Source organism: Coffea eugenioides, chromosome 4 (assembly GCF_003713205.1).
Source record: "Coffea eugenioides isolate CCC68of chromosome 4, Ceug_1.0, whole genome shotgun sequence".
Classification (NCBI taxonomy): Eukaryota; Viridiplantae; Streptophyta; class Magnoliopsida; order Gentianales; family Rubiaceae; genus Coffea; species Coffea eugenioides.
Window position 1 is genome coordinate 6,527,680 of NC_040038.1, and position 16,035 is coordinate 6,543,714.

Below are 16,035 nucleotides of genomic sequence, written 5' to 3' on the forward strand. Positions count from 1 at the left end.
ACCAAAAGATTAAGCAAAATTCTTACTAGTTGTACTTGTACAATCAATATGAAATACAAGATTGGATTAATCGTTGCCACTTTTGGGATTAGCTGATTGATAGAGGAGCAAAATCTTGGGAAATTCTGAAAATGGTACCAATTTTTTTCCAGTCATCGTTTGTTTCGTCTTCTGAATTTTGCTTTTAGAATTTTAGTTGTATCTTTTGTGATCTATACATTGATGTTATCCAGAGGTGAACTTCATTTCCATCAAGTTGCAACTTCCATGGACTGCTATTGAAGTTGCTGATGCCACCACACTAGTTGTTGATTATAATAGTGAGGATTATTCTGATTAATGCTCTTGTAGCTTGCATCCAAGAGCAAGAAACCAAATTAACGCCTCAAAAAAACCACAAAATAGACAGACTTACCAACGTTTTTATAAAATCTGACTTCAAGACATTCTCTCTCCTTAGAAAGCTTAAAAAATGTTTTAACTCTTGTCACCTAACAAGTGTCATCGTTTGTCTTTTTGACATGCTCTCAGTATAGAAAACGTTATATTTTTAGCTCATCAACCTAGAGCATAAATCTACAGCAGTTTATGTACTGCAAATTATCAGAAGAAAGCTGATACTTTCTTGTCAAATTTGTCGCCAACTGTTGATAACCATTTGTTTTTAACATCTCTATTCGCTGAAAGATTAATGTGCTTTCTCCAATGCTTGAATTTGTGTTGGTTATTCTTTTGCAGTTATCAGGCTATAGACACCATATAAAAGATCAGGAGATGGAAAGATCATCTACGTCTGACTTCCTGTTTCTTTGTTAGTTTTTCTTTTCTTTGTTTCCTCATTTGTTGAAAAGAATCTTGCAGCTAATTTTGGTTATGCAAAAGCACAACCCAGAACGGACAGATCAACAACCCTACCCAACTTTACTTCAAAGTATATCTTTGCTTTGGCATCTTATAGGGATCCCCGAGGACAACAGATTGGAATTGGATGTTATAGCTAAAGGTCTTAGACACAGCTCCTAGGACATAGTTGGTTCGATGAGATTTTAATGGAAATCATAAAGAGTGCTGGTTTCAAGTCATTATCTCAGTTTTGATAAAGCATATTATCAATTTTCTGCGAGAAAGATACTCATTAGATACTACAAAGATGATTACCTAAAGAAAAGCTACATAATTTAATCAGAGAGTAACTTCCTATTACGTTTAGGTACCGTACCTAAATCCCACAGATTGATTTTTGATATGCAGTAATTCAAATTAGAAGGACTTCTATTGGATTACACAGTGTTAATCGAGCTGATTTCAACATGACAATGTACATTTTGGACTTCATGGGTTCTGCTCCAGGGCTTCATGCAGTTCGGACCATGTCTAAGAACTGGTGTTAGACTTTCGACATAATTAAAATAAACGTAATAACTTTTTCCATCGGGGAGATTGTTTGGGAGAGGAATATCCGAGAATGACTTGTTTTTCAGATTATATAGGTATGAACGAGTAGTATCAGAAACCGAAATGTCCTCCGTTCTTTGATGAATTAAAGTTTAGGTCTTAAGCAGGAAACCATCATCCATATCTTTCTTGCATCTCACATCGTCACATTCCTGAACATTTTTTCTTTAAACTCAAGGCTTTTCTTAATCTTGAATTACAAACCTACTATTTCTGATCGAATTTAGGCTGGATTTTTGATACATGCAATATTCCTCAATTTGAAACTGGATCTGTCATTTTCACTAAAGATTTATGTCAATCTGAGTTATGTCTACTTCTATAAATGCTGAAACGATATTGTCAGAGAGGAGATAATTAAAGACAATTGTTATTGCTATTGGAAAAATTCCAAAGCTGAGAGGCTCTTGTTAGCTAATGTATTTGTATTTTGCATTATAACTCTACCTTATCAAAACATAGACATCCATAAACCATATATTACTCTTCGTTTTGTATTATATCTCTACCTAGTCTACTACTGTGTTTACTCCCAGTAAATAAACATTTTGCTGTATTCGCTTTCAACTGTGAATTTTTGTTCTTCACGTATAACATACCAATGATGGATGGTGTTACAATATTGTCAAGAAGAGAAAAATTACAACAAAGCATTCCTCGATCGAACCAGATATCCAAGGATCAATCACCTCCGGTACTGATACCTTTTGAAGTTGAAGTACAAACGTAGAACTCCTTGTCCAAAAGTGCACTTGAACCACTTCTTATGGGAATAATCCCTTTCTTTGTTAACTTCCCGAAATGCTATGTCTTCATAAGGTGGCCCTGAAGGGAACCTGATGATGCAGGTCTCTAAACTGTTGCCATCCTTCTCGATGGCATAAGTCGGAGCTTTCTCTTTATCAGCAAGATCTGGATAGAAAATGTTGAATTTGTACCTGATGCGACTGCTGAGGTGAAGGTCCGACCTGACCGGGTGCCTAGGGAGCGAGCGGAATCGTCCGACCTGCGCGCGGGCGAGCTGCGGGGCTGAGTCCCCTGTAGCAACTCCGACGATCAAGTCAGAGGAAGATTTGTAAGTGAAAGAGTAGAGATTGTGCTATGAATAGCGTACCTTGTGCCTCTCTTTTGTGTAGTATTTATAGATGCTCAGGTAGTAGCTTCCTGGTAGGACAAGGAGTCCTTACTGGAGTGAATGACTCCTAGGGCTCCATGACACAAGCCTAAGGATGCGGACCTCGCAGCCCATCAGGCCCCTACGCCTGAGAGGCGGCGCCCGCATGGGCCGACCTGAAACCGTAGCCCAGCACCTCCAGTACGAGCTCGTGGGTCGGACTGGGCTGTTCGTGGCCCGGGCCGATGTGCGTCTGGGCCCCACTACACTAGCCCCCCCTCTAGTCTAGAGTCATCGATCGTGTGCGTGAGTCTAGCCGTCTTTCTGGCATCGCGTCAGCTCGGTGTGGGGCCCCTGTCTAAGAGTGGTGCACGCAACCGTCGCGTCGGTTCGCGTCAGTCACCTCGATCGTCACGTCCGCCAGCTACGACGGTTAGGAACGGTTCCCCATAATGGTTCAAATAAATGCACGTCCCTTCATCTTCCCGCCTTGTGAGTTGTCTATAAATAGGCTTCTTGGGCGTCATTTTCACACCCCTTCCTTCATTTTGTCAGTTCGCTCCTCCCCTCCTTAGTTCGCTGTTTCACTTTCTTTCTTCCGAGAGCACATCGGATCGCCCAGCTTTAGGAGTCCAGAGTCAGTTCGCGCTATCCTTAGATCAGCCTTCCATCCGATCTCCTCCCATCAGTAAGTTCCCCTTTTCCTTTTTATGTCTTCTTACAGTTCTGATAGTTCTGACGTCACCAGCTCAGCCCCTAGGCATAGGACGTCTAGCCCCATACTCTTAGATAGCAGCTCCTCCGATTCCTTTAGTTCTTCCCCTTCAATTTCATTTGGGCCAATGCCCGCGCCTTCTTCCGTCCAACCTCCTGTTAGAGACATGAGCCCAGTGGAGCGACCTGCCCAGCCCCTAGTTGGAGTTGCTGAACAGGCAGCTCCGATCCAGACGGCAGCAGGGACCTCGGGAGGACCTAGTGGCGACTTCGGAGAGGTCGACACTATCCCCCCAGCCCTGGAGCAAAAGGACGTAGACGTGCTGGTAGAAAAGTACGAAATCCCAGCCCATTTTGAACCTAGGGCTGCCCACCCAGGAGAGGTCGCCAGCCGACCTCCTCCCGGGTTCGTGGCGATCTACAGGGACCAGCTGATGGCTGGCCTTCGCTTGCCTATCCCTGATTTCTTTTTCTTTATCCTCACTTTCTGGGGCATCCGCATAACCCAGGTCATTCCCAATGGCGTCCGCTCCATCGTAGGTTTCTTTATCCTATGTCGTGCCTTAGAAATCCCATTTTCTCACGACCTGTTCCAAGCCTTCTTCCAGATGAAGGTCAGCGGGAAGGTGCCTGGGTGGTTCTACTTTGCCCGCAGAAGTGGAGCAAAATCCCCCACCCGTGAACTGTTCACGGGAGCACCTTCCTCAATTAAAGACTGGAAGCGTTACTTCTTCTTTGTGAAGAACCTGGGCTTCCCCCCCCTGACCTGGAGGGCGGAGACTCAGGTCTCAGATCCACTTCCGTCCCCGCTCCCTGTGAACGAGCTCAACCGGCTACTCAGCTCGGACGAGAAGCTGGAGGTGAAAGAGTTCAGCAATGCCCAGCTTTGGGCGGCGGAGCTGATCCGAGCTAATCCCTCAGATCCCTCGCCTGAAAACAAATCTCTATCGCCGGACGAGCTGACAGCCCGTAATCGACCTGGACCTCAGTCTTTCCTCTCTTTTTTTTTTTTTTTTTTTTTTTTTTATGCATCTGCTGACCTTCTGATCTTCTTCATGTGCAGTGAAGAGATTTTCCTCACTTCTATCCATCGGTGGTACAGCACCCGGGAGCCCACTCAGGATCCGTTGGCTATCCCAGCCAGCTCAGTGCCAGCTCCCATACCTCAGCCAGCTCCCGCCCAATCCTCCAAGGCGGTTGAGGCTGGGAAGAAAAAGAAAAAGAAGACCACTGCTAAGAGAGCCAGGGTGGAAACGCCCTCGTCCCCAGCTCGGGAGGAGAGGCCAACACCCGAGCCCGCCCAAAGCGGCCACTACGGCGTGAACACCGTCGAAGAGCAAGCCCGCGCTGAAGCTCCTCCAAACCTGTGGCAACGCCAAAGCTCCCTGCTCTTCGACCCCCAGACGCAGCTGACGACGCACCAACACCCTATGCACTTCTGCCCCCAGTGGAAGCTATCCATAAACGACCGAGCTCAGTTCCCCGAGGTGGCACGGGAGCTTGCTCACGGGGCCATCCTCCCACGGGACTACAACTTGACCAAGGCCATGGAGTCATCCGACCTCCTCAACTACTTCTATACGGGAATGGCGCAAGTGAACCTGGTTGGGGCCGAGCTGGCCAAGCGTTACGAGGGCCTGCTCCCCCTGCTGACTGAAACGAAGGCGGCCAACGAGAAGTTGCTCAGCCAGAACGCAGCAGCTGTGGCCGAAGCTGAAGGCCTGAAGAAGCAGCTCGCGCAAGTCCACACAAACTTCGAGCTAGAACTGAAGAAAAACGCCGATCTAACCTCACAGCTGAAAGAGGAACAGCAAAAGGCAGCTGGGTTGTCTGCTCAGGCAGAGGCAGCTAGGGCTGAGGGAAGCCAGGAGGGTGTGCGGACCTTCCTGAGGTCCGAGGAGTTCAGGGGCGACCTGGCCATCCTGAATACCCCCGTTCTGCAGCACGGGTATTCCCAGGCCCTGCAGGAAGTGCAGGGGCTAGGGCTACCCGGGTTTGACCTGGGAAACTTTCCCAGCTACAATCCCCTAGCTGTGGAGCAGCTCGACCGCCTGGTGGAGGGCTATACGCACGGGCGGAAGCTGGTCGACCTGGTTGCCGACCCCCTGCTGCCAGTGACCACTCCTGAATCCGAGCAGGAGGAGGAGGAGGGCGAAAACTAGAATAGGGCTTAGGGTAGAACCCGAACTATCGGTAGTTCGTTTTGTATGAACTCTGCTCTTCATTGTACAGTTTTTATTGAATGAAATGAACAGCCTTCCTTTTGTCTTATACTTAATCGCATTTGCAAAGTTTCTCACAACAAGACATATCAGTTCGGCCTTATGCCGACATAAGTGAGCTATTCCCTAAGATGAAAACAGCTTATTAGCCAAATACACTAGCATTAATCAAAGTCTTGACCTTGAGACGAACTGTCGTGTGCGAGCCTAACGAAAAATCCTCAGGTTGGAATTGTGCCAAGTACGAGGGACCTCTTCCCCGCTGAGGTGAGCTAACCTGCAGTATCCAGCACGGTCTGCTTCTTTCACCACATAGGGTCCTTCCCAATTTGGACCCAGCTTACCAGTGCCCTGAAGCCGACTTACGCTGTTCTTCCTCAGGACCAGGTCCCCTTGCTTAAAAGCCAGAGGCTTTACCCTAGCATTGTAGTGTCGCGCGATCTGTCCCTTATACTTGGCCATGCGTATAGCTGCTTCTTCTCTCCTCCCTTCCAGCAAGTCCAGGTTAAGACGCAGCTCCTCTTCATTGTCCCGAGCTATGAAGTTCTGAACTCTGTTCGAAGGAACACCTATCTCCGCCGGGATCACCGCCTCCGCTCCATAGGTCAGCACGAAAGGAGTCTCCTGCGTAGCAGTTCGGGGAGTGGTTCGGTAAGCCCACAATATGGTCGGCAGTTCGTCCAACCACCCAGTTCGGGCAGACTCCATCCGTGTCTTTAAGCCGTGCAGTATGGTCCTGTTGACGTTTTCGACCTGGCCGTTTGCCTGAGGGTGGCCTACCGAGGTGAAGTGCTGCCGGATTCCGAGCTCCGTGCACCAACCTTGAAGAGCAACGTCAGCGAACTGGCGTCCATTGTCCGAGACCAGGACATGGGGTATACCAAATCGGCAAACGATGTTTTTCCAGAGGAACTTCTGCACCGACCTGCTGCTAATGGTGATAAGGGGCTCGGCCTCCACCCATTTGGTGAAATAGTCTACAGCCACAACCACATGCTCATAGCCCCCTGGAGCTCGGGGAAATGGCCCCAACAGGTCGATTCCCCATTGGAAAAAAGGCCAAGGGCTCTGAAGAGGGATCATCTCCTGAGTCGGGGCGTGATGGATCGGCGCATGCAGCTGGCAGGACTTGCACCGAGTTACCAGCTCAGTCGAATCCAAGAATATGGTCGGCCAGTAGTAACCAGACAGCATTCCTTTCTTGGCCAAAACCCTCGGGCCGACGTGGTTTCCGCAGATGCCCTCGTGCAACTCACGCAGGATGTAGTTTCCCTCCTCCGGAGTAATGCACCTCAGCCACGGGCGTAGGTAGGATTTCTTGTAAAGCACCCCATTTGAGAGCTCGTATCCCCGCGACCTGAGGAGGACCCTTCGCGCCTCCACCCGGTCTTGAGGGAGCTCTCCATTAGCTAAATACCGTATAATGGGATCCATCCATGAGCTCACTACTTGAATAACAAGCAAGTCCACCTGGTCATACGCCCGATTTCTGACGACTTCCACCAAGACTTCTTTGTTCAGCGTGCCGACCGAGGTGGAAGCTAGCTTGGACAGAGCATCCGCCCTCTTATTTTGGCTCCGAGGGACCTGCTTGAGCGCGAATACTTTGAACTGGGCCCTTAGCTCATGCACTTTGGCGACGTACCTTCTTAGGGGCTCCTCCTTAACTTCGTAGCTTCCCCCTACCTGGTTGACTATCAGCTGTGAGTCGCTGTAGACTTCTATTGACTCGGCCCCCAACTTCCGAGCTATCACCATCCCTGCGACCAGGGCCTCATATTCGGACTCGTTGTTAGAGGCCCTGAAATCAAACCTCAGGGCGTAGGCCAACTCATCCCCCAGAGGGCTAGTCAGGAGGAGCCCGGCTCCGCATCCTTCCTTGCTTGACGATCCATCTACGAACAGGGTCCAGACTGGAATGATCTGATCAACTTCGCCAGTGGCCTGTTCGATCTCGACAGCCTCTTCGGCGTGTTCAGCCTCCGCTGCGTCTCCGATCTGTCCGGCCTGAGCTCCCTTTGTGGCCTGCCCGACCTTGACATGCCCCTCCGCCTGCTCGGCCTTGAAAGCCTTGGCGGCTCGCTCGACCTGGGCAGCTTTTTCGGCATGCCTGGCCTCTGCCGTGCCTTGGGTCGTCCGGGATCGGGTCGTCTGCGCGGCCTCGACAGCTTCTCCGACCTGCTGGGCCTCGGCTGTGTCTCTGGTCCGTTTGGCCTGCGGCTCCGGTTGTCCGAAGGAGACCCCTTCGGCTATAAAATCTGCCAATGCTTGGGCCTTAATGGCCGTGCGAGGTTGGTAGCTGAGGTCGTATCCGGACAGCTCCACGGCCCACCTCACCATTCTACCTGAGGCGTCAGGCCTTGAAAGAATTTGCTTGAGTGGCTGGTCGGTCATAACCACCACTGGGTGAGCTTGGAAATATGACCTGAGCTTCCGAGCCGCGTGAACTAACGCCAAGACATATCGCTCAATCGAGGTGTACCTTGTCTCCGCGCCCTGCAAAGCTCGGCTGACATAGTATACAGGCTTCTGGACCTTTCCTTCGTCCCGAACTAGTACCGCACTGATCGCCTCCTCCCCTACTGCTAGATAGATAAATAAGGTTTCTCCATGCGCAGGAGAGGTCAAGGAGGGCAATCGTGCGATGTGGGCTTTCAGCTCGTCAAACGCTTGCTGACACTCGGGGGTCCACTCGAACTGAGGGCCTCTTCGCAGGGCCCTGAAGAAAGGAGAACCCCGAACTGCAGATTTCGACAAGAACCTGTTCAAGGCCGCCATCCTGCCAGCCAGCCTTTGAACCTCTTTTATGCTTCGGGGAGGAGCCATGTCCATGATGGCTTTTACCTTGTCGGGGTTAGCCCTTACTCCGTCTTTTGATATCATGTATCCAAGGAACTTGCCCGACCTGACCCCGAAGGTGCATTTCTTGGGATTTAGCCGCATCCGCGAGCTCCGTAGGACGTCAAAGATCTCCCTGAGGTCGTCGACGAACTGCTCCTGAGTTCGGCTTTTCACCAGCATGTCATCCACGTATACCTCCATGTTTTGGCCGATCTGGTTCTTGAACAGCTTGTTGACCAGCCGCTGATAGGTCGCGCCTGCATTTTTCAAGCCAAACGGCATGGTGGTATAACAATACGTACCGCATTCGGTGATGAAGGCAGTCTTCTCTTGATCCTCCTTATCCAGAGCTATCTGGTGATACCCTTTGAAAGCATCCAGGAAGCAGAAGATCTCGTACCCAGTTGTTGAGTCGACCAGCAGGTCGATGCGAGGGAGAGGGTAGCAATCCTTTGGGCAAGCCTTATTCAGGTCGGTGAAGTCCACGCACATCCGCCAAGCCTTGTCCTCCTTTTTGACCAGCACCGGGTTGGCCAGCCAGGTCGGATAGTGGATCTCCTTCACAATTCTAGCCTCCAACAGCTTGCCCACCTCTTCTTTAACGACCTTGTTGCGTTCAGGTGCAAAGTTTCTCTTCTTCTGCTTCACTGGCCGGATGCTCGGATCCACATGCAGCTTGTGGACTGCCAGTTCGGGAGGAACTCCTGGCATGTCATCGGCACTCCAAGCAAAGATCTCGGCGTACTCCTCCAGGAGGGACTCCAGGGCCCTCCTTACCTGCTCGTTTAGTCCAGATCCCGCCTTAACCACACGATCAGGTCGCTCGGGGTTGACAAGCAATTCAAGCAGATTTTCGTCCGTCTCCAACCTCTCCTCCTTCTCAGTAGGCTCCCAGGGCTCCAGAAGGGCTGTCTGCGCCACCAGCTTCTCCTTACCCTTGAGGGTTGCAATATAGCATGCTCGAGCTACCTCCGGGTCCCCCTGCACCTCGGCCACTCCCTCGGGAGTGGGAAATTTCATGCTGAGGTGTAAGGTCGAACAGACAGCTCGGAGTGCGTTTAGGGTTGGACGTCCCAATATCATGTTGTAGGAGGACGGCTCCTTTACCACCGCGAAATTTACCTGAACAGTTCGGCACCTTGGTGACTCCCCTATGGTGACCTGGAGGGTTATCATTCCCTCAGGCCTTACCGGCGGACCTGCAAACCCTATCAAGGGGGTACGAACTGGAATGAGCTGTTTATCTTCTAGCTGTAGTTCTCTGAAGGCCTTGTAGTACAACACATCGATGGCGCTCCCATTGTCAATGTATACCTTTTTGACCTTATAGTTACATGCGACGACCTCTATCACAATTGCCTCGTGGTTATTGGAAGCTAGAGGTACCGCATCCTCCGGCCCGTAGATGATCTCCTCGTACATCTTTAAACGCTTGTTTGAGCTCTCCCCACTGGGGGGAGGCCTGTTATTTCGCCGAGCCGAATGGCTATCCCCTCCAGCAGGTCCCCCTGCAATAGTGTTGATCACTCCCGCCAGAGCCTGCTCCCCGCGTACCGGAGTCCGCTCCCGAGGACCCCGAGGTCGGTCGTGCGAGCTGGGCGCCCGATCTCGCTTGAATCCTCCTTGCTTATGATCAGTTCGCCCTTCGCGGACGAACTGGCCAAGATGACCCCTCCGGATCAGCTTTTCAATTTCCTTCTTAAGGTGGCGACAGTCTTCAGTGTCGTGGCCCACATCCCTGTGGTACGCACAGTACAGGTCCTGATCTCTCCTGCTTCTATCCCCGGCCAAGGGCCGGGGAGGTCGGGATAGCCCTTCCTGCTCCATCACCGTGAGGACCCGAGCTCGGGGGGCAGTGAGGGAAGTCCAAGGCTTGTCTGCCCCTAAGGGTCGGCTCCTAGACGGGTGGTCATAGGTATTTTTCCGCCCTTGGTCACGTCGCACGTCCCCCTGGTCGGTTGTCCTTCTTCGCTTGTCATCCCTCTGCCTCTCCTGGGCGCCCTTCAGGCGATTAGCCTCCTCAGCATTGGCCTTCTCATGAGCTCGATCCAACATCTCCCGAACTGACTTGGGTGGCCGCTCCACGAGCTCGGTGTATAACTTCTGCTTCCGTAGCCCGTTAATGAAGGCAGCCATGACCACCTTGTCATCTCGGTCGCGGACCTGGAGGGATTCGTTATTGAACCGCACCATGTATTCACGCAGTGATTCCTCGACCCTTTGTTGAATGGTCATAAGGTGAGCGGTGCTTTTGGAGAAGGCTCGCGAAGAAACGAACTGTGCTGAGAACAGTCGCGCGAGCTGAGTGAAAGAACTAATCGATCTGGGGGGAAGTCCCTGGAACCACTGCCGAGCCCTTCCTTCTAGGAACATCGGGAAGGTCTTGCACCTGACCGCATCTGCAGCCGTTTGTAAGCGCATCTGCGTCATGAACACGAACAGGTGGTCTTCCGGATCCGTAGTAGCGTCGTAAGGTTTCATGGTTGGAATTTTGAACTTCGCGGGCAGTTGGTATTCCTCGATGTCAAGCGCAAAGGGGGAAGCAATGTACCTGTCCGCCTCCGGGTCGAGCATCAGGTCTAGCTCGTCCCGTACCTGTTGTCGCTCCCTCCGGGGGGAGAGCCCCCGGACGGGCTCCGGATGCTCAGTTCGGGAGTTCTTGTGAGATGGCTCCACGACCTCGACCTGCTCTCGCGTGAGTTCCCGACGTGCCCGCTTGGCCCCGTGATTGGGGCTCCCAGTTCGGGACTCTGACAGGTCGGCTCCTTAGACCTTAGGCTCCTTGTCGAACTGACCTCCCGACTGCCCTTTGAGGTAGTCCACGATCGCTTCGAAGGTGGGCAGGTTTGCCGCCACCGTTTGCACCAGCTGTTCAGGCGGAATCCGTGAAGGCCCCGCCCCTGCTCCTTCAGGTGTCGGATCCCGATGAGAATTTAGGGGGGCGCTTCGCTCCTTCCCCTTAGATGCACCAGCGTTCCTCTGAGACCTTGTTTTCGGCATGATTCGCGAAGAAAAGTAACGTGTTCCCACAGACGGCGCCAATTGATGCGACTGCCGAGGTGAAGGTCCGACCTGACCGGGTGCCTAGGGAGCGAGCGGAATCGTCCGACCTGCGCGCGGGCGAGCTGCGGGGCTGAGTCCCCTGTAGCAACTCCGACGATCAAGTCAGAGGAAGATTTGTAAGTGAAAGAGTAGAGATTGTGCTATGAATAGCGTACCTTGTGCCTCTCTTTTGTGTAGTATTTATAGATGCTCAGGTAGTAGCTTCCTGGTAGGACAAGGAGTCCTTACTGGAGTGAATGACTCCTAGGGCTCCATGACACAAGCCTAAGGATGCGGACCTCGCAGCCCATCAGGCCCCTACGCCTGAGAGGCGGCGCCCGCATGGGCCGACCTGAAACCGTAGTCCAGCACCTCCAGTACGAGCTCGTGGGTCGGACTGGGCTGTTCGTGGCCCGGGCCGATGTGCGTCTGGGCCCCACTACAGTACCCTTGTACAATTTTTGGCTGTGGGCTATCATGGTCATAGTGGTTGCGGTTGTATTTATTCCACTCATACCCCGTATGAACACGATTAAAATACTTGGGCTTTCTTGGACTGTACTTGGCACGCCACCAGTAGACCTGTGAATCAAGATTAATTTCATGTTTCCAGCCAAAAATTGCATCACCTTCTTCCATGGCTCCCATTGCTTTCTTCTCAAAGTTATCATCAGAAGCAGGAGGCCCAGCCCCCAATTCTTGGCGATGCTTTTCTGGATTCTCTTCACGCCTTGTACATTGTGGCAAGAGAACTTGAACATCTTTCCCGTCATGACAGACTGGGTCCTCCTCTATTGTCAGGCTTTGGACTGAAGTCTATCTCACAGTCTCCGAATTCTATTGGTTTCTCAAGGTGCTGGAGGTGTCTGCTAAGTACTTCGGTGTGGATTTCCTCAAGACAAGCCTTACCCTTGAAGATATCAATGCGCCTAAGAAGAACTTCCCAAAATTCGACCACCTTAGCTGTACCAGACTGCATCTGCGCCTCAACCTGAGACCTTAGAGCTTCCAGTTCGCGATAAGATTTCCCCTGCAGAAGTCTCTGCACATATGATTCGATACTTCAATGCATTCCTTGCTCTTTGGCAAGCAGTTCAGGAGGAAGTTGCTCTCCACGCACAATGGCTCGATCAGATGAGTCCCTTTTTCTAGCTTCAGATAGTTCCCAATCACAAACCACGAGCAGTGGCTGCCAATACTGCATCTGTCTTGGCGTTGCCTTGTCCAAGTCGAGATGCATCTTTATGTCCTCATAAAGGCCTTCCAATTCATGTACAGTTAAACCCTTGAATACCATGTCTGGTTCGTCTATTTCTACATCCAAATCATCTGAAGGATAGAGATGCTTAGTAAGTAAATCGATTGGTATACCACGTCCCTCGCGTAGCCGTATCCCGGAACCAACCTTGATTTGATCAAGGAGAAACTCTTCTTGCGTCTTAATAGTTAATAAAGGATATTCTCAAAGGAAGAAGTAAGTAGCTAGATCACAAAGAGTTGATCCATTTATGATATGCAAACAAAGAAGTAATTAATCAGCAGGTCACCAAAAAAAGAAAAAAAAAATCAGCAGGTCACAAAGAATAGGTGTCGACCAAGGATCAAAGTTTTAATTGTCAAGTTCTAACATTTTTTAACAATTTTTTTAGTTCATATTAGTTCATACTTCTTATCTTTCATATTTATGAGCCAGAAACACTAATGCGTAAATCAGTCATTCATGAGACTTTTATATATAGTGTAGATTGGCCTAGTAGAAACCATTTTTCTTCCCTTGATAAGCTAAATAAAATTGTTCAAGACTCCTTCACGCCATATTCTCTCATGGTCGAGACATCCATTTGATCTCCTGACTTTCCAGGCCCAAACATGCTGCTTAGACATTCATCTAAAACTCCCAGTCCCCCAATGCACCGTAACATCTAAATCTCCTTGATTATGCAAAGCAGGCTCTGGAATTGGATGATTGGGAAATCTGTTGGTTTTTGCATCAAAATAAATGATGGAGTAGGAATCGTCACTGGTATATTTAACTATCCAATGCAGGCGCCCGTCGAGGAAAGGGCCTGATCTACCCGACTGGAAGGGAAATTTATCAAATTCAATTTTTTGCTTCTCAAACTAGCAACAAGAACAAGACTTTCAGGTACCTCGGTTGCTTCCTGTTTTCTCATTCTGCGGATATATAGAACTGCTTTGTGGCCATCAGAGCGCTCTCATCATAACAAAGCCCGGCTAATATTTTTCTGACTGACGAGATTTTGAAGCTCTCATAAAGATCAATTTGTAGCACTTCGTTGCGACATCTGGTTGAAGGTTCCATAAGCACATGGATATCAAGTTTATCCATCAAGTTATTACCAGTGAGAACACTGAAGAGCAACAGCCACTCACATGAACTCATCAATCGAAAACATTGGATACTTGGAAGTATTTTGGATTGGTTTTGGAAGTTCCTGAACAAAAACTTGATCGTCCATAGAATAAAAACAGGCTTTCCTCCCATCATCATGATCAACCCCTGGGATGAGCATGATTAAGGCTCGTTTTCTTCCTTTTCTGGAGACGCTGAATTTGGGATCCATTGTTTACAAACGCACATGGATCGCAAAAGAGGCTTCACAGGTAGCCTATACTGCTACTGCATGCATGATCCAACTCTACTTCCAAGAACCTGCATGGAATCTGACAGTCAGGAGAGTTGTGGGTAATTTCATTCAAATTGACCGAAGCTATGTTCAAAACTTGTCTCGAGAAATTTGGCTGATACAGAGTAAAAGTAGTGCTCCAACAAACTGCTATCTTAGATTTGATTTGAAGGAAGCATTAAAATTCTGGGAGTTGCCATGGGAAGTCGATTGTCAAGTCAATCGTAACATCATAGGCTTGGGCCAATTATTAAGTAGCTTCTTACAAGATGAAAGTAGCCAGCTTCTGAGCACGCAGATTTCGGACCCATCATAGGTGCAGTGATGGATTTCTGAATGAAAAAATAGCCAATTCCGTAAACTTTTTTTTAGTGCCGATTTGGTCCCAAACTTTTATTCATAACCAATTTGATACGTGAACTTATTTTGCGATTTCAATTAAGGATCTTTATGACAGCGCTATCACTTAAAACTAATATGGCTCCTAATTGACTAGCTAAACAGAGGTATTTTGGGAATGTAATAAATCATGTAAGAAGCTTCAAGATTATACTTTAAAGAAGTTTCATCGGGTGATTTTTTACACGATTTAAAAGCTCTGTATGATATTTTTACACAATTTATTTGTTTTATTACATTTTTGTGAGTGATATTTCCAAAAAAACCCTTGTATAGTTAGTCAATTTGGAGCCAAATCAGTTTTAAATAGTGATGCCACCATAGAGTTCTTAATTAGAACTGTAAAATAAGTTCAAGTATTAAATTGACTAGAAATAAAAGTTAGAAGCTAAATCGGTACGAGCAAAAAAGTTTAGAGATGAAATTGGCCATTTTTCCTTTTTATATTTATCATTTTCTACAAATGGCAGAATATGGTTCTTGACGTTTAGGTAGTTTAACTATGTAATTTTTTTGTACTAGAAAGATGGTATCTTGAGGAGAAAAAAGAGAAAAATATAAAATAGATTCCGGTAACAAAAGAAATTATTTTTGTATTAAATGTGTGAGATGCATTAGCTTTGTAATTAATGCCTAAATTAAAATTGATTTTAGGTTTGATAATATCCGTCCATTAAACTCGCCAATCAAACCTGGGGAGTTTCGTATAACATCATTCATATACTTAGGAACGCTCCTTTTGGTTCATGAATTGGATAATGTGGGATTTGTAATCCCATTCAACGCATATAACAAAAGTGCATATAAAAAGTTGATAGCGGATGCTTTTTTTTTTTTTCGATATAATAGATTTACAATTTTTGTATTTTTATGCTACGGGGAGGGGAGGACCTGAACAGGTCGGGAGAAATCGGAGGGGACTGAACCACCTACTGGTTCAAACGAGTGCACGACGCTCTCGTCTGGAAGCCACTCGAAATGGCTTGCCACATTTTTTGTGGTCAATGGTAGGAGGCAAGGTTTGATTCTCAGACTTCCCACTCCACCAACTTTGGTGGTGGCCACTGAGTTAAGAGTGCAAGTAACAATTCAGTTGGCAACCTGCAAATTGGGGGAATTAGGGATGTAATCGAGTCAAGTCGAGCTCGAGTATTGCTATACTTGAGTTCGACTCGACCCTTATGTAACTAGGCTCGAACTCGAGCCCGAGCTCGACTGAGTCTAAAAAATCGTAACTCGAGAAAATCCCTGTAAGCTCAAGACTCGACTCGATAAGGCTGGACCTTTAGTTAAGCCTTATCAAACCGAGTCTAATCAAGCTTTTTGACTCGACTCGGAAAATGTACAATTCTGCCATTATGAAATTTTATTATAAAGAAGAGTATATTGTAAATTCAGTATAAATTATACTCATAACGGTCATTTTATAATTATAATATATATATTATTTAAATATATCACGACTCGACGAGTAGCTCGACGAGCCACAAGCCCCAAAATATTGACTCGAAACTCGATTCAAAAGTACGTTCGAATAGCTCGAGACTCGGCTCGAACTCGATCAAACCGAGTTCAAGCCAAACCATTGACCGAGCAGCTC

At 48.5% G+C, this 16,035-nt stretch overlaps 1 pseudogene; it reads right to left on the reverse strand.

The window, feature by feature from the left end:
- Positions 1–2,140: 2,140 nt before the first annotated feature.
- Positions 2,141–13,973, reverse strand: LOC113768880 (annotated as a pseudogene).
- Between the last annotated feature and the right edge of the window lie 2,062 nt (positions 13,974–16,035).